Raw genomic sequence first — 24,118 nt, 5'->3', positions numbered from 1 at the left:
ATTTATCTCCAAGCATCTATTACTGCCTGGATCACCACATGAACGTTCTCCTGAGAGTAAAGTTTCGGAAATCCGACGCAAATTTGACAGTTAATTGCGACATTCCCACCATCCTAATGAAGTTGCAACACAGAAATTGCGTTGCGATTAATTACATTTGTCCATAGCCGACTTATCTCCGACGTTCTAATGCTGCCTCGATCACCAGATGGATGTAAAATTTGGCAGTCAAGTTTCTTGTCTCCGTCTCAAAACTCACAGCTAATTCTTACCGTCAGATCCTGGTATTGACGATGGAACACACAAATAGCGCCGCGATTCAATACATCGATGTCCAGCGTAACTATCTACAAGGGTCTATTGGTGGCTCTATCACCGCATGGTTGCGTTTCGTCAGTCCAGTTTTCAAATCCGACGCAAAACTGACATTTAATTTTATTCCTCCCATCCTCTCAATGACGATGGAACACACATACTGCGAAGGTTTTGAAAAAGTCGTCTCTTTGCAGATTTATCTCCAAGCATCTATTACTGCCTGGATCACCACATGAACGTTCTCCTGAGAGTAAAGTTTCGGAAATCCGACGCAAATTTAACAGTTAATTGCGACATTCCCACCATCTTAATGACGACGCAACATTAAAATTGCGTCGCGATTCAATACATTCGTCAGCTGCCGACTTATCTCCGAGGGTCTAACGCTGCCTCTAACCAGATGGACGTTCTTTTTGGCAGTCAAGTCTCTTTTCTCCGTCTCATAACTCACAGTTAATTCTTACCGTCAGTTCCTGGTATTGACGATGGAACACACAATATAGTCGCGATTCAATACATCGATGTCCTGCATAACTATCTACAAGGGTCTATTGGTGGCTCTATCACCGGTTGGTCGCGTTTCGTCAGTCTAGTTTTCAAATCCGATGCAGAACTGACAGATAATTTTATTCCTCCCAACCTCTCAATGGCGATGGAACACATTCTGCGATGCTCTTCAGTACCTCGTCTTGCAGCAGAATTATCGTCAAACATCTATTATTGCCTGTCAATTCTCCTGTGAGTAAAATTTCGCGAATCCGAAGTAAAATTGACAATTTATTGCGACGTTCCCGCCCTCCTAACGACGATAGAATTAACAAATTACGTCGGTATTCAATACATTGGACACCAGCCGACTTATCTCCGACGTTCTAATGCTGCCTCGATCACCAGATGGATGAACAATTTGGCAGTTAAGTTTCTTGTTTCCGTCTCAAAACTCTCAGTTAATACTTACCGTCAGATCCAGGTATTGACGATGGAACACACAAATTGCGTCGCGCTTCTATACATCGATGTCTAGCGTATCTATCTACAAGGGTCTATTGGTGCCTCGGTCACCGGATGGTCGCGTTTTGTCAGTTTAGTTTTCAAATCCGACGCAAAACTGACAGTTAATTTTATTCCTCCCATCCTCTCAATTACGATAAAACACACTTAGTGCGAACATCGTCTCCTAGCAGATTTATCTCCAAGCATCTATTACTGCCTGGATCACCACATGATCGTTCTCCTGACAGTAAAGTTTCGGAAACCCGACGAAAATTTGACAGTTAATTGCGACATTCCCACCATCCTAATGGCGTTACAACACAGAAATTGCGTTGCGATACAATACATTTGTCCCTAGCCGACTTTTCTCCGAGGTTGTAACGCTGCCTCGTAAAAGATGAACGTACTCTTTGGCAGTCAAGTTTCTCTTCTCCCTGTCATAACTCACAGTTAATTCTTACCGTCAGATCCTGGTATTGAGGATGGAACACACAAATAGCGTGGCGATTCAATACATCGATGTCCAGCGTAACTATCTACTAGGGTCTATAGGTGCCTCGGTCACCGGATTGTCGCGTTCTGTCAGTCCAGTTTTAAAATCCGACGCAAAACTGACATTTAATTTTATTCTTCCCATCCTCTCAATGACGATGGAACACATTCTGCGATGTTCTTCAGTACATCGTCTTGCAGCTGAATTATCTTCAAACATCTATTACTACCTGGGTCAGTTCTCCTGTGAGTAAAGTTTCGCGAATCCGAAGTAAAATTGACAATTTATTGGGACATTCCCGCCCTACTAATGACGATAGAACACACAAATTGCGTCGGGTTTCAATACATGTCACACCAGCCGACTTATCTCCGCCGTTCTAATGCTGCCTCGATCACCAGATGGATGTACAATTTGGCAGTGAAGTTTCTTGTCTCCTTCTCAAAACTCTCAGTTAATTCTTACCGTCAGTACCTGGTATTGACGAAATAACACAGAAATAGCGTCGCGATTCAATACATCGATGTCAAGCGTAACTATCTCGGTCACCGGATGGTGGCGTTTTGTCAGTTTAGTTTTCTAATCCGGCGCAAAACTAACAGTTAATTTTATTCCTCCCATCGTCTCAATTACGATTGAACACACATACTGCGATGGTTTTCAGAACATCGTCTCCTAGCAGATTTATCGCCAAGCATCTATTACTGCCTGGATCACCACATGATCGTTTTCCTGACAGAAAAGTTTCGGAAATCCGACGCAAATTTGACAGTTAATTGCGACATTTACACCATCCTAATGACGTTGCAACACAGAAATTGCGTTGCGATTCAGTACATTTGTCCCTAGCCGACTGATCTCCGAGGTTGTAACGCTGCCTCGTACCAGATGAACGTACTCTTTGGCAGTCAAGTTTCTCTTCTCCCTGTCATAACTCACAGTTAATTCTTACCGTCAGATCCTGGTATTGACAATGGAACACACAAATAGCGTCGCGATTCAATACATCGATGTCTACCATAACTATCTACAAGGGTCTATTGGTGCCTCGGTCACCGGATGGACGCTTTTTGTCAGTCTAGTTTCCAAAACCGACGCAAAACTGACAGTTAATTTTATTCCTCCCATCCTCTCAATTACGATGGAACACACATACTGCGATGGTTTACAGAACATCGTCTCCTTGCAGATTTATCTCCAAGCATCTATTACTGAATGGATCACCACATGAACGTTCTCCTGAGAGTAAAGTTTCGGAAATCCGACGCAAATTTGACAGTTAATTGCGACATTCCCGCCATCCTAATGACGTTGCAACACAGAAATTGGGTCGCGATTCAATACATTTGTCCCTAGCCGCCTTATCTCCGAGGGTCTAACGCAGCCTCGCGCCAGATGGACTTACTCTTTGGCAGTAAAGTTTCTCTTCTCCCTGTCATAACTCACAGTTAATTCTTACCGTCAGATCCTGGTATTGACGATGGAACACACAAATAGCGTCGAGATTCAATACATCGATGTCCAGCGTAACTATCTACAAGGGTCTATAGGTGCCTCGGTTACCGGATTGTCGCGTTTTGTCAGCCCAGTTTTCAAATCCGGCGCAAAACTGACAGTTAATTTTATTCCTCCCATCCTTTCAATGACGATGGAACACATTCTGCGATGCTCTTCAGTACATCGTCTTCCAGCAGAATTATCTTCAAACATCTATTACTGCCTGGGTCAGTTCTCCAGTGAGTAAAGTTTCGCGAATCCGAAGTAAAATTGACTATTTATTGCGACTTTCCCGCCCACATAATGACGATAGAACACACAACTTGCGTCGGGATTCAATACATTTCACACCAGCCGACTTATCTCCGACGTTCTAATGCTGCCTCGATCACCAGATGGATGTACAATTTGGCAGTCAAGTTTCTTGTCTCCGTCTCGAAACTCACAGCTAATTCTTACCGTCAGATCCTGGTATTGACGATGGAACACACAAATAGCGTCGCGATTCAATACATCGATGTCCAGCGTAACTATCTACAAGGGTGTATTAGTGCCTCGGTCACCGGATGGTCGCTTTTTGTCAGTCTAGTTTTCAAATCGAAGCAGAACTGACAGATAATTCTATTCCTCACATCCTCTCAATTACGGTGGAACACACAAACTGCGATGGTTTTCAGAACATCGTCTTCCCGCAGATTTATCTCCAAGCATGCCTGGGTGACCACATGATTGTTCTCCTGCGAGTAATGTTTCGGGTATCCGACGCAAATTTGACAGTTAATTGCGACATTGCCACCATCCTAATGACGACGCAACACAGAAATTGCGTCGCGATTCAATACATTGGTCACCAGCCGACTTATCTCCGACGTTGTAACGCTGCATTGATCAACAGATGGATTTACACTTTGGCATTGAAGTTTCTTGTCTCCGTCTCAAAACTCTCAGTTAATTCTTACCGTCAGATCCTGGTATTGACGAAATAACACAGAAGCAGCGACGCGATTCAATACATCGATGTCCAGCGTAACTATCTCGGTCACCAGATGGTGGCGTTTTGTCAGTCTAGTTTTCTAATCCGGCGCAAAACTAACAGTTAATTTTATTCCTCCCATCGTCTCAATTACGATGGAACACACATACTGCGATGGTTTTCAGAACATCGTCTCCTAGCAGATTTATCTCCAAGCATCTGTTACTGCCTGGATCACCACATGATCGTTCTCCTGACAGTAAAGTTTCGGAAATCCGACGCAAATTTGACAGTTAATTGCGACATTCCCAAAATCCTAATGACGTTGCAACACAGAAATTGCGTTGCGATTCAATACATTTGTCCCTAGCCGACTTATTTCCGATGTTGTAACGCTTCCTCGTACCAGATGAACGTACTCTTTGGCAGTCAAGTTTCTCTTCTCCCTGTCATAGCTCACAGTTAATTCCTACCGTCAGTTCCTGGTATTGACGATGGAACACACAAATAGCGTCGCGATTCAATACATCGATGTCCAGCGTAACTATCTACAAGGGTCTATTGGTGGCTCTATCACCGGATGGTCGCGATTTGTCAGTCTAGTTTTCAAATCCGAAGCAGAACTGACAGATAATTTTATTCCTCCCAACCTCTCAATGACGATGAAACACATTCTGCCATGCTCTTCAGTACATCGTCTTGCAGCACAATTATCTTCAAACATCTATTACTGCCTGGGTCAGTTCTCCTGTGAGTAAAGTTTCGCGAATCCGGAGTAAAATTGACAATTTATTGCGACATTCCCGCCATACTAATGACGATAGAACACACAAATTGCGTCGGGTTTCAATATATTTCACACCAGCCGACTTAACTCCGACGTTCTAATGCTGCCTCGATCACCAGATGGATGTACAATTTGACAGTCAAGTTTCTTGTCTCCGTTTCAAAACTCACAGCTAATTCTTACAGTCAGATCCTGTTATTGACGATGGAACACACAAATAGCGTCGGGATTCAATACATCGATGTCCAGCGTAACTATCTACAAGGGTCTATTGGTGCCTCGATCACCGGATGGTCGCTTTTTGTCAGTCTAGTTTTCAAATCCGACGCAAAACTGACAGTTAATTTTATTCCTCCCATCCTCTCAATGACGATGGATCACATTCTGCGATGCTCTTCAGTACCTCGTCTTGCAGCAGAATTATCTTCAAACATCTATTACTGCCTGTGTCAATTCACCTGTGAGTAAGGTTTCGCCAATCCGATGGAAAATTGACAATTTAATGCGACATTCCCGCCCTCCTAATGACGATAGAACACACAAATTGCGTCGGGATTCAATACATTGGACACCAGCCGACTTATATCCGAAGTTCTAATGATGGATGTACAATTCAGCAATCAAGTTTCTTGTCTCCGTCTCAAAACTCGCAGTTAATTCTTACCATCAGATCCTGGGACTGACGAAAGAACACAGAAATAGCGTCGCGATTCAATACATCGATATCTAGCGTATCTATCTACAAGGGTGTATTGGTGCCTCGGTCACCGGATGCTCGCGTTTTGTCAGTCTAGTTTTCTAATCCGGCGAAAACTAACAGTTAATTTTATTCCTCCCATCGTCTCAATTAAGAATGAACACACATACTGCGATGGTTTTCAGAACATCGTCTCCTAGCAGATTTATCTCCAAGCATCTGTTACTGCCTGGATCACCACATGATCGTTCTTCTGGCAGTAAAGTTTCGGAAATCCGACGCAAATTTGACAGTTAATTGCGACATTCCCATAATCCTTATGACGTTGCAACACAGAAATTGCGTTGCGATTCAATACATTTGTCCCCAGCCGACTTATTTCCGATGTTGTAACGCTGCCTCGTACCAGATGGACGTACTCTTTGGCAGTCATGTTTCTCTTCTCCCTGTCATAGCTCACAGTTAATTCTTACCGTCAGGTCTTAGTATTGACGATGGAACACACAAATAGGGTCGCAATTCAATACATCGATGTCCAGCGTAACTATCTACAAGGGTCTATAATTGCCTCGGTCAACTGATTGTCGCGTTTTGTCAGTCCAGTTTTCAAATCCGACGAAAACTGAAAGTTAATTTTATTCCTCCCATCCTCTCAATTACGGTGGAACACACATACTGCGATGGTTTTCAGAACATCGTCTTCCAGCAGATTTATCTCCAAGCATGCCTGGGTCACCACATGATCGTTCTCCTCCCAGTAAAGTTTCGGAATTCCAACACAAATTTGACAGTTAATTGTGACTTTCCCACCATCCTAATGACGACACAACACAGAAATTGCGTCGCGATTCAATACATTCGTCAGCAGCCAACTTATCTCCGAGGGTCTAACGCTGCCTCATACCAGATGGACGTAATCTTTGGAAGTCAAGTCTCTTTTCTCCGTCACATAACTCACAGTTAATTCTTAACGTCAGATCCTGGTATTGACGAAATAACACACAAATAGCGTTGCGATTCAATACATCGATGTCTACCATAACTATCTACAAGGGTCTATTGGTGATTCGGTCACCGGATGGTCGCGTTTTGTCAGTCTAGTTTTCAAATCCGACGCAAAACTGACAGTTAATTTTATTCCTCCCATCCTCTCAATGACGATGGAACACATTCTGCGATGCTCTTCAGTACTTCGTCTTGCAGCAGAATTATCTTCAAACATCTATTACTGCCCGGGTCTGTTCTCCTGTGAGTAAAGTTTCACGAATCCCAAGTTAAATTGACAATTTATTGCAACATTCCCGCCCTCCTAATGACGATAGAACACACAAATTGCGTCGGGATTCAATACATTGGTCACCAGCCGACTTATCTCCGACGTTCTAATGCTGCCTTGATCAACATATGGATGTTCACTTTGGCAGTGAAGTTTCTTGTCTCCGTCTCAAAACTCTCAGTTAATTCTTACCGTCAGATCCTGGTATTGACGAAATAACACAGAAATAGCGTAGCGATACAATACGTCGATGTGTAGCGTAACTATCTCGGTCACCGGATGGTGGCGTTTTGTCAGTCTAGTTTTCTAATCCGGCGCAAAACTAACAAATAATTTTATTCCTCCCATCGTCTCAATTACAATGGAACACACATACTGCGATGGTTTTCAGAACATCGTCTCCTAGCAGATTTATCTCCAAGCATCTATTGCTGACTGGATCACCACATGATCGTTCTCCTGACAGTAAAGTTACGGGTATCCGACGCAAATTTTACAGTTAATTGCGACATTCACACCATCCTAATGACGTTGCAACACAGAAATTGCGTTGCGATTCAATACATTTGTCCATAGCCGACTTATCTCCGAGGTTGTAACGCTGCCTCGTACCAGATAACCGTACTCTTTGGCAGTCAAGTTTCTCTTCTCCCTGTCATAGCTCACAGTTAATTCTTACCGTCAGTTCCTGGTATTGACGATGGAACACACAAATAGCGTCGCGATTCAATACATCGATGTCCAGCGTAACTATCTACATGGGTCTATTGGTGGCTCTATCACCGGATGGTCGCGTTTTGTCAGTCTAGTTTTCAAATCCGAAGCAATACTGACAGATAATTTTATTCTTCCCAACCACTCAATGACGATGGAACACATTCTACGATGCTCTTCAGTACATCGTCTTGCAGCAGAATTATCTTCAAACAACTATTACTGCCTGTGTCAATTCTCTTGTGAGTAAAGTTACAAGAATCCGAAGGAAATTTGACAATTTATTGCGACATTCCCGCCCTTCTAATGACGATAGAACACACAAATTGCCTCGGATTTCAATACATTGGAATCCAGCCGACTTATCTCCGAAGTTCTAATGATGGATGTACAATTCAGCAGTCCAGTTTCTTGTCTCCGTCTCAAAACTCGCAGTTAATTCTTACCATCAGATCCTGGTACTGATGAAAGAACACAGAAATAGCGTCGCGATTCAATACATCGATGTCCAGCGTAACTATCTACAATTGTCTATTGGTGTCTCTATCACCGGATGGTCGCGTTTTGTCAGTCTAGTTTTCAAATCCGGAGCAGAACTGACAGATAATTTTATTCCTCCCAACCTCTCAATGACGATGGAACACATTCTGCTATGCTCTTCAGTACATCGTCTTGCAGCAGAATTATCTTCAAACATCTATTACTGCCTGGGTCAGCTCTCCTGTGAGTAAAGTTTCGTGGATCCGAAGTAAAATTGACAATTTTTGCGACATTCCCGCCCTACTAATGACGATAGAACACACAAATTGCGTCGGGTTTCAATACATTTCACACCTGCCGACTTATCACCGACGTTCTAATGCTGCCTCGATCACCAGATCGATGTACAATTTGGCAGTCATGTTTCTTGTCTCCGTCTCAAAACTCTCAGTTAATTCTTACCGTCAGATCCTGGTATTGACGAAAGAACACCGAAATAGCGTCACGATTCAATACATCGATGTCTAGCGTATCTATCTACAAGGGTCAATTGGTGCCTCGTTCACCGTATGGTCGCGTTTTGTCAGTCTGGTTTTCTAATCCGGCGCAAAACTAACAGTTAATTTTATTCCTCCCATCCTCTCAATTACGATGGAACACACATACTGCGATGGTTTTCAGAACATCGTCTCCTAGCAGATTTATCTCCAAGCATCTATTACTGTCTCGGTCTCAACATGATCGTTCTCCTGCAAGTAAAGTTTTGGAAATCCTACGCAAATTTGACAGTTAACTGCGACATTCCCAACATCCTAATAACGTTGCAACACAGAAATTGCGTTGCGATTCAATACATTTGCCCCTAGCCGACTTATCTCAGAGGTTGTAACGCTGCCTCGTACCAGATGGAAGTATTCTTTGGTAGTCATGTTTCTCTTCTCCCTGTCATAGCTCACAGTTAATTCTTACCGTCAGGTCCTGGTATTGACGATGGAACACACAAATAGCGTCGAGATTCAATACATCGATGTCCAGCGTAACTATCTACAAGGGTCTATTGGTGGCTCTATCACCGGATGGTCGCGTTTTGTCAGTCTAGTTTTCAAATCCGAAGCAGAACTGACAGATAATTTTATTCCTCCCAACCTCTCAATGACGATGAAACACATTCTGCCATGCTCTTCAGTACATCGTCTTGCAGCAGAATTATCTTCAAACATCTATTACTGCCTGGGTCAGTTCTCTTGTGAGTAAAGTTTCGCGAATCCGAAGTAAAATTGACAATTTTTGCGACATTCCCGCCCTACTAATGACGATAGAACACACAAATTGCGTCGGATTTCAATACATTTCACACCAGCCGACTTATCACCGACGTTCTAATGCTGCCTCGATCACCAGATCGATGTACAATTTGGCAGTCAAGTTTCATGTCTCCGTCTCAAAACTCTCAGTTGATTCTTATCGTCAGATCCTGGTATTGACGAAAGAACACAGAAATAGCGTCACGATTCAATACATCGATGTCTAGCGTATCTATCTACAAGGGTCAATTGGTGCCTCGGTCACCGGATGGTCGCGTTTTGTCGGTCTAGTTTTCAAATCCGACGCAAAACTGACAGTTAATTTTAAACATTAGATCCTCTCAATTACGATGGAACACACATACTGCGATGGTTTACAGAACATCGTCTCCTTGCAGATTTATCTCCAAGCATCTATTACTGCCTGGATCACCACATGAACGTTCTCCTGAGAGTAAAGTTTCGGGTATCCGACGCAAATTTGACAGTTAATTGCGACATTCCCACCATCCAAATAACGTTGCAACACAGAAATTGCGTTGCGATTCAGAACATTTGTTCCTAGCCGACTTATCTCCGAGGTTGTAACGCTGCCTCGTACCAGATGGACGTACTCTTTGGCAGTCATGTTTCTCTTCTCCCTGTCATAGCTCACAGTTAATTCTTACCGTCAGGTCCTTGTATTGTCGATGGAACACACAAATAGCGTTGTGATTCAATACATCGATGTCTAGCGTAACTATCTACAAGGGTCTATTGGTGCCTCGGGCACCGGATGGTCGGTTTTTGTCAGTCTAGTTTTCTAATCCGGCTCAAAACTAACAGTTAACTTTATTCCTCCCATCCTCTCAATGCGATGCTCTTCAGTACCTCGTCTTGCAGCAGAATTATCTTCAAACATCTATTACTGCCTGTCAATTCTCCTGTGAGTAAAAGTTAGCGAATCCGAAGTAAAATTGACAATTTATTGCGACATTTCCGCCCTCCTAATGACGATAGAACACACAAATTGCGTCGGGATTCAATACTTCGATGCCCAGCGTGACTATCTACAAGGGTCTATTGGTGCCTCGGTCACCGGATGGTGGCATTTTGTCATCTAGTTTTCAAATCCGACGCAAGAATGCCAGTTAATTTTATTCCTCCCATCCTCTCATTGACGATGGAACATATTTTGCGATGCTCTTCAGTACATCGTTTTGCAGCAGAATTATCTTCAAACATCTATAAGTGCCTTGGTCTGTTATCGTGTGAGTAAAGTTTCGCCAATCCGAAGTAAAATTGACAATTTATTGCGACATTCCCGCCCTCCTGATTACGATAGAACAAACAACTTGCGTCGTTATTCAATACATTGGACACCAGCAGACTTATCTCCGACGTTCTAATGCTGCCTCGATCACCAGATGGATGTACAATTTGGCAATCAAGTCTCTTGTCTCTGTCTCAAACCTCACAGTTAATTCTTACTGTCAGATCGTGGTATTGACGATGGAACACACAAATAGCGTCGTGATTCAGTACATCGATGTCTAGCGTAACTGTCTACAAGGGTGTATTGGTGCCTCGGTCACCGGATTGTCGCGTTTTGTCAGTCTAGTTTTCAAATCCGACGCAAAACAAACACTTTAGTTTATTCCTCACTTCCTCTCAATTGCGATGGAACACACATACTGCGATGGTTTTCAGAGCATCGTCTTCCAGCAGATGTATCTCCAAGCTTCTATTACTACGTGGGTCAACTACATCATCGTTCTCCTTCGAGTAAAGTTTCAGGAATTCGACGCAAAATTGACAGTTAATTGCTATATTCTTACCATCCTAATGACGATTTAACACAGAAATTGCGTCGCGATTCAATACATTGGTCACTAGCCGACTTATTTCCGAGGGTCTAACGCTGCCTCATACCAGATGGACGTACTCTTCGGCAGTCAAGTTTCTCTTCTCCCTCTCATAACTCACAGTTAATTCTTACCGTCAGATCCTGGTATTGACGATGGAACTCCCAAATGGCGTCGCGATTCAGTACATCGATGTCCAGCGAGACTATCTACAAGGGTCTATTGGTGCCTCGGTCACCGGATGGTGGCGTTTTGTTATCTAGTTTTCAAATCCGACGCAAAAATGACAGTTAATTTTATTCCTACCATCCTCTCATTGACGATGGAACACATTTTGCGATGCTCTTCAGTACATCGTCTTGCAGCAGAATTATCTTCAAACATCTATTACTGCCTGGGTCAGCTCTCCTGTGAGTAAAGTTTCGTGGATCCGAAGTAAAATTGACAATTTTTGCGACATTCCCGCCCTACTAATGACGATAGAACACACAAATTGCGTCGGGTTTCAATACATTTCACACCTGCCGACTTATCACCGACGTTCTAATGCTGCCTCGATCACCAGATCGATGTACAATTTGGCAGTCATGTTTCTTGTCTCCGTCTCAAAACTCTCAGTTAATTCTTACCGTCAGATCCTGGTATTGACGAAAGAACACCGAAATAGCGTCACGATTCAATACATCGATGTCTAGCGTATCTATCTACAAGGGTCAATTGGTGCCTCGTTCACCGTATGGTCGCGTTTTGTCAGTCTGGTTTTCTAATCCGGCGCAAAACTAACAGTTAATTTTATTCCTCCCATCCTCTCAATTACGATGGAACACACATACTGCGATGGTTTTCAGAACATCGTCTCCTAGCAGATTTATCTCCAAGCATCTATTACTGTCTCGGTCTCAACATGATCGTTCTCCTGCAAGTAAAGTTTTGGAAATCCTACGCAAATTTGACAGTTAACTGCGACATTCCCAACATCCTAATAACGTTGCAACACAGAAATTGCGTTGCGATTCAATACATTTGCCCCTAGCCGACTTATCTCAGAGGTTGTAACGCTGCCTCGTACCAGATGGAAGTATTCTTTGGTAGTCATGTTTCTCTTCTCCCTGTCATAGCTCACAGTTAATTCTTACCGTCAGGTCCTGGTATTGACGATGGAACACACAAATAGCGTCGAGATTCAATACATCGATGTCCAGCGTAACTATCTACAAGGGTCTATTGGTGGCTCTATCACCGGATGGTCGCGTTTTGTCAGTCTAGTTTTCAAATCCGAAGCAGAACTGACAGATAATTTTATTCCTCCCAACCTCTCAATGACGATGAAACACATTCTGCCATGCTCTTCAGTACATCGTCTTGCAGCAGAATTATCTTCAAACATCTATTACTGCCTGGGTCAGTTCTCTTGTGAGTAAAGTTTCGCGAATCCGAAGTAAAATTGACAATTTTTGCGACATTCCCGCCCTACTAATGACGATAGAACACACAAATTGCGTCGGATTTCAATACATTTCACACCAGCCGACTTATCACCGACGTTCTAATGCTGCCTCGATCACCAGATCGATGTACAATTTGGCAGTCAAGTTTCATGTCTCCGTCTCAAAACTCTCAGTTGATTCTTATCGTCAGATCCTGGTATTGACGAAAGAACACAGAAATAGCGTCACGATTCAATACATCGATGTCTAGCGTATCTATCTACAAGGGTCAATTGGTGCCTCGGTCACCGGATGGTCGCGTTTTGTCGGTCTAGTTTTCAAATCCGACGCAAAACTGACAGTTAATTTTAAACATTAGATCCTCTCAATTACGATGGAACACACATACTGCGATGGTTTACAGAACATCGTCTCCTTGCAGATTTATCTCCAAGCATCTATTACTGCCTGGATCACCACATGAACGTTCTCCTGAGAGTAAAGTTTCGGGTATCCGACGCAAATTTGACAGTTAATTGCGACATTCCCACCATCCAAATAACGTTGCAACACAGAAATTGCGTTGCGATTCAGAACATTTGTTCCTAGCCGACTTATCTCCGAGGTTGTAACGCTGCCTCGTACCAGATGGACGTACTCTTTGGCAGTCATGTTTCTCTTCTCCCTGTCATAGCTCACAGTTAATTCTTACCGTCAGGTCCTTGTATTGTCGATGGAACACACAAATAGCGTTGTGATTCAATACATCGATGTCTAGCGTAACTATCTACAAGGGTCTATTGGTGCCTCGGGCACCGGATGGTCGGTTTTTGTCAGTCTAGTTTTCTAATCCGGCTCAAAACTAACAGTTAACTTTATTCCTCCCATCCTCTCAATGCGATGCTCTTCAGTACCTCGTCTTGCAGCAGAATTATCTTCAAACATCTATTACTGCCTGTCAATTCTCCTGTGAGTAAAAGTTAGCGAATCCGAAGTAAAATTGACAATTTATTGCGACATTTCCGCCCTCCTAATGACGATAGAACACACAAATTGCGTCGGGATTCAATACTTCGATGCCCAGCGTGACTATCTACAAGGGTCTATTGGTGCCTCGGTCACCGGATGGTGGCATTTTGTCATCTAGTTTTCAAATCCGACGCAAGAATGCCAGTTAATTTTATTCCTCCCATCCTCTCATTGACGATGGAACATATTTTGCGATGCTCTTCAGTACATCGTTTTGCAGCAGAATTATCTTCAAACATCTATAAGTGCCTTGGTCTGTTATCGTGTGAGTAAAGTTTCGCCAATCCGAAGTAAAATTGACAATTTATTGCGACATTCCCGCCCTCCTGATTACGATAGAACAAACAACTTGCGTCGTTATTCAATACATTGGACACCAGCAGACTTATCTCCGACGTTCTAATGCTGCCTCGATCACCAGATGGATGTACAATTTGGCAATCAAGTCTCTTGTCTCTGTCTCAAACCTCACAGTTAATTCTTACTGTCAGATCGTGGTATTGACGATGGAACACACAAATAGCGTCGTGATTCAGTACATCGATGTCTAGCGTAACTGTCTACAAGGGTGTATTGGTGCCTCGGTCACCGGATTGTCGCGTTTTGTCAGTCTAGTTTTCAAATCCGACGCAAAACAAACACTTTAGTTTATTCCTCACTTCCTCTCAATTGCGATGGAACACACATACTGCGATGGTTTTCAGAACATCGTCTTCCAGCAGATGTATCTCCAAGCTTCTATTACTACGTGGGTCAACTACATCATCGTTCTCCTTCGAGTAAAGTTTCAGGAATTCGACGCAAAATTGACAGTTAATTGCTATATTCTTACCATCCTAATGACGATTTAACACAGAAATTGCGTCGCGATTCAATACATTGGTCACTAGCCGACTTATTTCCGAGGGTCTAACGCTGCCTCATACCAGATGGACGTACTCTTCGGCAGTCAAGTTTCTCTTCTCCCTCTCATAACTCACAGTTAATTCTTACCGTCAGATCCTGGTATTGACGATGGAACTCCCAAATGGCGTCGCGATTCAGTACATCGATGTCCAGCGAGACTATCTACAAGGGTCTATTGGTGCCTCGGTCACCGGATGGTGGCGTTTTGTTATCTAGTTTTCAAATCCGACGCAAAAATGACAGTTAATTTTATTCCTACCATCCTCTCATTGACGATGGAACACATTTTGCGATGCTCTTCAGTACATCGTCTTGCAGCAGAATTATCTTCAACATCTATTACAGCATGGGTCTGTTCTCCTGTGAGTAAAGTTTCGCGGATCCGAAGTCAAATTGACAATTTATTGCGACATTCCCGCCATCCTGATTACGATAGAGCACACAACTTGCGTCGGGATTCAATACATTGGACACCAGCCCACTTAACTCCGACGTTCTACTGCTGCGTCGATCTCCAGATGGATGTACAATTTGGCAGTCAAGTTTCTTGTCTCCGTCTCAAAACCCACAGTTAATTCTTACCGTCAGATCCTGGTATTGACGATGGAACACACAAATAGCGTAGCGATTCAATACATGGATGTCTAGGGTAACTATTGCTGCCTCGGTCACCGGATGGTCGCGTTTTGTCAGTGTAGTTTTCATTTCCGACGCAAAACTGACAGTTACTTTTATTCCTCCCATCCTCTCAATCACGATGGAACACGCCTACTGCGATGGTTTTCAGAATATCGTCTTCCAGCAGATTTATCTCCAAGCATCTATTACTGCCTGGGTCACCAAATGTCGTTCTCCTGCGAGTAAAGTTTGTTGAATCCGACCCAAGTTTGCCAGTTATTTGGGACATTCCCACCATCCTAATGATGTTGCAACACAGAATTTGCGTCGCGATTCAATACATTGGTCACTAGCCGACTTACCTCCGATGGTCTAACGCTGCCTCATACCAGATGAACGTACTCTTTGGCAGTCAAGTTTCGCTTCTCCCTCTCATAACTCACAGTTAATTCTTACTGTCAGATCCTGGTATTGACGATGGAACATACAAATAGCGTCGCGATTCGATACATCGATGTCCAGCGTAACTACCTACAAGGGTCTATTGGTGCCTCGGTCACCGGATGGTCGCGTTTTGTCATCTAGTTTTCAAATCCGACGCAAAACTGACAGTTAATTTTGTTCCACCCATCCTCTCAATGACGATGGAACACATTCTGCGATGCTCTTCAGTACATCGTCTTGAAGCAGAATTATCTTCAAACATCTATTACTGCCTGGATCTGTTCAGTGAGTATAGTTTCGCGAATCCGATGTAAAATTGACATTTTTTTGCGACATTTCCCCCCCCCCCTCCTAATGACGACGTTACACACAAATTGCGTTGGGATTCAATACATTGGACACCAGCCGACTTATCTCCGACGTTCAAATGCTGTCTCGATCACCAGATGGATGTACAATTTGGCCTTACCGTCAGATCCTGGTATTGACGATGGAACACACATATAGCGTCGTGATTCAATACATGGATGTCTAACGTAACTATCTACAAGAGTCTATTGGTGCCTCGGTCACCGGATGGTCGCGTTTTGTCAGTCTAGTTTTCAAATCCGACGCAAAACTTACTGTTAATTTTATTCCTCTCATCCTCTCAATTACGATGGAACACACATACTGCGATTCTTTTCAGAACATCGTCTTCTAGCAGATTTATCTCCAAGCATCTATTACTGCTTGAGTCACCACTTGATCGTTCTCCTGCGAGTGAAGTTTCGGGAATCCGACGCCAATTGCACAGTTAATTGCGACATTCTCACCATCCTAATGACGTTGCAACAAAGAAATTGCGTCGCAATTCAGTACATTGGTCTTTAGCCGACTAATCTCCGAGGGTGTAACGCTGCCTTATACCAGATGAAGTTACTCCTTGGCAGTCAAGTTTCTCTTCTCCCTCTCATAACTCACAGATAATTTTTACCGTCAAATACTGGTATTGACGATGGAACACACAAATAGCGTCGCGATTCAATACATCGATGTCCAGCGTAACTATCTACAAGGGTCTATTGGTGCCTCGGTCAACGGATGGTCGCGTTTTGTCAGTCTAGTTTTCAAATCCGACGCAAAACTGACAATTTTATTCAACCCATCCTCTCAATTACGATTGAACACACGTACTGCGATGGTTTTCACAACATCGTCTTCTAGCAGATTTATCTCCAAGTATGCCACATGATCGTTCTCCTGCGAGTAAAGTTTCGGGAATCCGACGCAAATTTACAGTTAATTGCGACATTCCCACCATCCTAATGACGTTGCAACACAGAAATTGCCTCTAGATTCAAAACATGTGCCACTAGCCGACTTATCTCCGAGGGTCTAACGCTGCTTCATACCAGATGGACGTACTCTTCCAGCAGATTTATCTCCAAGCATCTATTACTGCCTTGGTCACCACATGATCGTCGTCCTGCGAGTAAAGTTTTGGGGAATCCGACGCAAATTTGACAATTAATTACATTCCCACCATCCTAATGACGATGCAACACAGAAATTGCATCGCGATTCAGTACGTTGGTCATTAGCCGACTTATCTCCTAGGGTCTATCGCTGCCTCATACCAGATGAAGGTACTCTTTGGCAGTCAAGTTTCTCTTCTCCCTCTCATAACTCCCAGTTAATTCTTACCGTCAGATCCTGGTATTGACGATGGAACACACAAATAGCGTCGCGATTCAATACTTCGATGTCCAGCGTAACTATCTACAAGGGTCTATTGGTGCCTCAGTCACCGGATAGTAGCGGTTTGTCATCTAGGTTTCGAATCCGACGCAAAACTGACAGTTCATTTTATTCCTCCCATCCTCTCAATGACGATGGAACACATTCTGCGATGCTCTTCAGTAAATCGTCTTGCAGCAGAATTATCTTCAAACATTTATTACTGCATGGGTCTGTTCTCCTGTGAGTAAAGTTTCGCGAATCCGAAGTAAAATTGACAATTTATTGCGACATGCCCGCCATCATAATGACGATAGAACACACAAATTGCGTCGGGATACAATACATTTGACACCAACCGACTTATCTCTGCCGTTCTAATGCTGTCTCGATCAGCAGATGGATGTACAATATGGCAGTCAACATTCTTGTCTCCGTCTCAAAATTCACAGTTAATTCTTACCGCCAGATCCTGGTATTGACGATGGAACACACAAATAGCGTCGCGATTGAATACATCGATGTCTAGCGTAACTATCTACAAGGGTCTATTGGTGCCTCGGTCGCCGGATGGTCGTGTTTTGTCAGTCTACTTTTCAAATAGGACGCAAAACTAACAGTTAATTTTATTCCTCCCATCCTCTCAATTACGATGGAACACACATACTGCGATGGTCTTCAGAACATCGTCTTCCAGCAGATTTATCTCAAAGCATTCCTGGGTTACCACATGTCGTTCTCATGCGAGTAAAGTTTCGGGAATCCGACACAAATTTGATAGTTAATTGCGGCATTCCACAATGCTAATGACGTTGCAACACAGAAATTGCGTCGCGATTCAATACATTGGTCATTAGCCGACTTATCTCCGAGGGTCTAACGCTGCCTCATTGCAGGTGAAGGTACTCTTTGGCAGTCAAGTTTCTCTTCTCCCTCTCATAACTCCCAGTGAAATCTTACCGTCAGATCCTGGTATTGACGATGGAACACACAAATAGCGTCGCGATTCAATACTTCGATGTCCAGCGTAACTATCTACAAGGGTCTATTGTTGCCTCGGTCACCGGATGGTCGCGTTTTGTCAGTCTGGTTTTCATATCCGACGCAAAACTGACAGTTAATTTTATTCCTGCCATCCTCTCAATGACGATGGAACACATTCGGCGATGCTCTTCAGTACATCGTCTTGCAGCAGAATTATCTTCAAACATCTATTACTGGCTAGGTCTGTTCTCCTGTGAGTAAAGTTTCGCGAATCCGAAGTAAAATTGACAATTTCTTGCGACATTCCCGCACTCCTAATGACGATAGAACACACAAATTGCGTCGGGATTCAATACATTTGACACCAGCCGACTTATCTCCGACGTTCTAATGCTGCCTCGATCACCGGATAGATGTACAATATGACAATCAAGTTTCTTGTCTCCGTCTCAAAACTCAAAGTTAATTCTTACCGTCAGATCGTGGTATTGACAAATAGCGTCGCGATTCAATACATCGATGTCTAGCGTAACTATCTACAAGGGTCTATTGGTGCCTCGGTCACTGGATGGTCCCGTTTTGTTTGTCTAGTTTTCAAATCCGACGCAAAACTGAAAGTTAATTTTATTCCTCCCATCCTCTCAATTACGATGTAACACACATACTGCGATGGTTTTCAGAACATCGTCTTCCAGCAGATTCATCTCCAAGCATCTATTACTGTCTGGGTCACCACATGTCGTTCTCATGCGAGTAAAGTTTCGGGAATCCGACGCAAATTTGACAATTAATTGCGACATTCCCACCATTCTAATGACGTTGCAACACAGAAATTGCGTCGCAATTCAATACATTGGTCATTAGCCGACTTATCTCCGAGGGTGTAACGTTGCCTCATACCAGATGGATTTACTCTTCGGCAGTCAAGTTTCTCTTCTCACTCTCATAACTCACAGTTAATTCTTACCGTCAGATCCTGGTATTGACGATGGAACACACAAATAGCGTCGCGATTCAATACATTGATGTCCAGCGTAACTATCTACTACGGTCTATTGTTGCTTTGGTCACCGGTTGATCTCGTTTTGTCATCTAGTTTTTAAATCCGACGCAAAACTGACAGGTAATTTTATTCCTCCCATCCTCTCAATGACGATGTAACACATTCTGCGATGCTCTTCAGTACATCGTCTTGCAGCAGAATTATCTTAAAACATCTATTACTGCCTGGGTCTGTTCTCCTGTGAGTAAAGTTTCGCGAATCCGATGTAAAATTGACAATTAATTGCGACATTCCCGCACTCCTAATGACGACAGAACACACAAGTTGCGTCGGGATTCAATGCATTGGACACCAGCCGACTTATCTCCGACGTTCTAAAGCTGAGTCGATCACCAGATGGATGTACAATTTGGCAGTTAAGTTTCTTGCCTATGTCTCTAAACTCGCAGTTAATTTTTACCGTCAGATCCTGGTATTGACGATGGAACACACAAATAGGGTCGCGATACAATACATCGATGTCCAGCGTAACTATCTACAAGAGTCTATTGGTGCCTCGGTCACCGGATTGTAGCGTCTTGAAATCTAGTTTTCAAATCCGACGCAAAACTAACAGTTAATTTTATACGTCCCATCCTCTCAATGACGATGGAACACATTCTGCGATGCTCTTCAGTACATCGTCTTCCAGCAGAATTATCTTCAAACATCTATTACTGGCTGGGTCTGTTCTCCTGTGAGTAAAGTTTCGCGAATCCGAAGTAAAATTGGCAGTTTATTGCGACATTTCCGCCCTCCTAATGACGATAGAACACACAAATTGCGTCGGGATTCAATACATTTGATACCAACAGACTTATCTCTGAAGTTCTAATGCAGTCAACTTTCTTGTCTCCGTCTCAAAACTCACAGTTAATTCCTACCGTCAGATCCTGGTATTGACGATGGAACACACTAATAGCGTCGCGATTCAATACTTCGATGTCCAGCGTAACTATGTACAAGGGTCTATTGGAGTCTCGGTCACCGGTAGGTGGCTATTTGTCAGTCTAGTTTTTAAATCCGACGCAAAACTGACAGTTAATTTTAATCCTCCCAATCTCTCAATTACGGTGGAACACACATACTGCGATGGGTTTCAGTGCATCGTCTCCCAGCAGATTTATCTCCAAGCTTCTATTACTGCCTGGGACACCACATGATTGTGTTCCTGCGAGTAAAGTTTCGGGAATCCGACGCAAATTTGACAGTTAAGTGCGACATTCCCACCATCGTATGACGATGCAACACAGAAATTACGTCGCGATTCTATACATTTGTCAGCAGCCGACTTAACTCCGAGGGTCTAACGCTGCCTCATACCAGATGACCGTACTCTTTGGCAGTCAATTTCCTTTTCTCCCTCCCATAACTCACAGTTAGTTCTTACCGTCAGATCCGCGTATTGACGATGGAACACACAAATAGCGTAGCGAATCAAAACATCGATGTCTAGTTTTTAAATCCGACGCAAAACTGACAGTTAATTTTATTCCTCCCGACCTCTCAATTACGATGAAACACAAGAACTGCGATGGTTTTCAGAACATCGTCGTCTAGCATATTTATCTCCAAGCATGTATTACTGCCTGGGCCACCACATGGTCGTTCTCCTGCGAGTAAAGTTTCGCGAATCCGACGGTAATTTGACAGTTAACTGCGACATTCCCACCATCCTAATGACGATGCAACACAGAAATTGCGTCGCGATTAAATACATTGGCCATTAGCCGACATATCTCCAAGGGTCTAACGCTGCCTCATACCAGATGGACGTACTCTTCGGCAGTCAAGTTTCTCTTCTCCCTCTCATAAATCACAGTTAATTCTTCCCGTCAGATCCTGGTATTGACGATGGAACACACAAATAGCGTCGGGCCTCAATACATCGATGTACAGCGTAACTATCTACAATCGTCTATTGGTGCCTCGGTCACCGGATGGTCGTGTTTTGTCCTCTGGTTTTCAAATCCGACGCAAAACTGACAGTTAATTTTATCCCTCTCATGCACTCAAAGACGATGGGACACACATACTGCGATGGTTTTCAGAACATCGTCTTCCAGCAGATTTATCTCCAAGCATCTATAACTGCCTGGGTCACCACATCATCGTTCTCCTGCGAGTAAAGTTTCGGGAATCCGACGCAAATTTGACAGTTAATCGCGACATTCCCACCATCCTATGTCGATGAAACACAGAAATTACGTCGCGATTCAATACATTTGTCACCACCAACGCTGCCTCATACCAGATGGACGTACTCTTTGGCAGTCAAGTTTCTTTTCTCCCCCTCATAACTCACAGTTAATTCTTACCGTCAGATCCTGGTATTGACGATGGAACACACAAATAGCGACGCGATTCAAAACATCAATGTTCAGCGTAACTATCTACAAGGGTCTATTTTTGCCTCGGTCACCGGATGGTCGCATTTTGTCAGTCTCGTTTTCAAATCCGACGCAAAACTGACAATTAATTTTATTCCTCCAATTCTCTCAATGACGATGGAACACATTCTGCGATGCTCTTCAGTACATCGTCTTGCAGTAGAATTATCTTCAAACATCTGATACTGCCTGAGAGTGTTCTCCAGTGGGATAAGTTTCGCGAATCCGAAGTACAATTCACAATTCATTGCGACATTCCCGCCCTCCTAATGACGATAGAACACACAAATTGCGTCGGGATTCAATACATTGGACACCAGCCGACATATCTCCGTCGTTCTAATGCTGCCTCGATCACCAGATGGATGTACAAAAATGCAGTCAAGTTTCTTGTCTCCGTCTCAAAACTCACAGTTAATTCTTACCGTCAGATACTGGTATTGACGATGGAACACACAAATAGCGTCGCGATTCAATACATCGATGTCCAGCGTAATTATCTACAAGGGTCTATTGGTGCCTCTATCACCGGATGGTCGCGTTTTGTCAGTCTAGTTTTCAAACCCGACGCTAGCTGACAGTTAATTTTATTCCTCCGATCCTCTCAATTACGATGGAAAACACATACTGCGATGGTTTTCAGAACATCGTCTTGCAGCAGAATTATCTTCAGACAACTATTATTGCCTATGTCTGTCCTCCTGTGAGTAAAGTTTCGCGAATCCGAAGTAAAATTCACAATTCATTGCGACATTCCCGCCCTCCTGATGACGATAGAACACAAAACTTGGGTCGGGATTCAATACAATGGACAACAGCCGACTTATCTCCGTGATTCTAATGCTGCCTCTATCACCAGATGGATGTACAATTTGGCAGTCAAGTTTCTTGTCTCCGTGTCAAAACTCACAGTTAATTCTTACCGTCAGATCCTGGTATTGACGATGGAACACACTAATAACGTCGCGATTCAATACATCGATATCCAGCGTAACTATCTACAAGGGTCTATTGGTGCCTCGGTCAAAAGAATGGTGGGGTTTTGTCAGTCTAGTTTTCAAACCCGACGCAAAACTGACAGTTAATTTTATTCCTCACATCCTCTCAATTGCGATGGAACTTACATACTGCGATGGTTTTCAGAAAATCGTCTTTCAGCAGATTTATCTCCAAGCATTACTGGGTCACCACATGATCGTTCTCTTGCGAGTAAAGTTTCGGGAATCCGACGCAAATTTGACAGTTAATTGCGACATTCCCACCATCCTAATGACGATGCAACACAGAAATTGCGTCGCGATTCAATACATTGGTCACCAGCCGACTTATCTCCGAGGGTCTAACGCTGTCTCATACCAGATGGACGTACTCCTTGGCAGTCAAGTTTCTTTTCTAACTCTCATAACTCACAGTTAATTCTTACCGTCAGATCCTTGTATTCACGATGGAATACACAAATATTGTCGCGATTCTATACATCGATGTCTAGCGTAACTATCTACAAGGGTCTATTGGTGCCTGGGTCACCGGGTGGTCGCGTTTTGTCAGTCAAGTTTTCAGTCCCGACGTAAAACTGATAATTAATTCTATTTCTCCTATCTTCTCAATTACGTTGGAACACACATCCTGCGATGGTTTTCAGAACATCGTCTTCCAGCAGATTTATCTCCAATCATGAATGGGTCACCACATGATCGGTCTCCTGAAAGTAAAGATTCGGGAATCCGACGCAAATTTGACAGTCAATTGCGACATTCCCACCATCCTAATGACGATGCAACACAGAAATTGCGTCGCGATTCAATACATTGGACACCAGCCGACTTATCACCGACGTGTAATTTGGAAGTCAAATTTCTTGTCTCCGTCTCAAAACCCACAGTTAAATCATACCGCCAGATCCTGGTATTGACGATGGAACACACAAATAGCGTCGCGATTCAATACATCGAAGTCTAGCGTAACTATCTACAACGGTCTATTGGTGCCTCGGTCACCGGATGGTCACGTTTTGTCAGTCTAGTTTTCAAATCCGATGTGAGTAAAGTCTCGCAAATCCGTAGTAAAATTGACAATTTATTGCGACATCCCCGCCCTCCTAAAGACGAAAGAACACACAACTTGCACGGGATTCAATACATTGGACTCCAGCCGACTTATCTCCGAAGTTCTAATGCTGCCTCGAT

This window comes from Schistocerca gregaria, chromosome 1 (genome assembly GCF_023897955.1).
Source record: "Schistocerca gregaria isolate iqSchGreg1 chromosome 1, iqSchGreg1.2, whole genome shotgun sequence".
In the NCBI taxonomy this organism is placed as follows: Eukaryota; Metazoa; Arthropoda; class Insecta; order Orthoptera; family Acrididae; genus Schistocerca; species Schistocerca gregaria.
The sequence above is the reverse complement of the archived record's forward strand: the minus strand, read 5'-3'. Positions refer to the sequence as shown.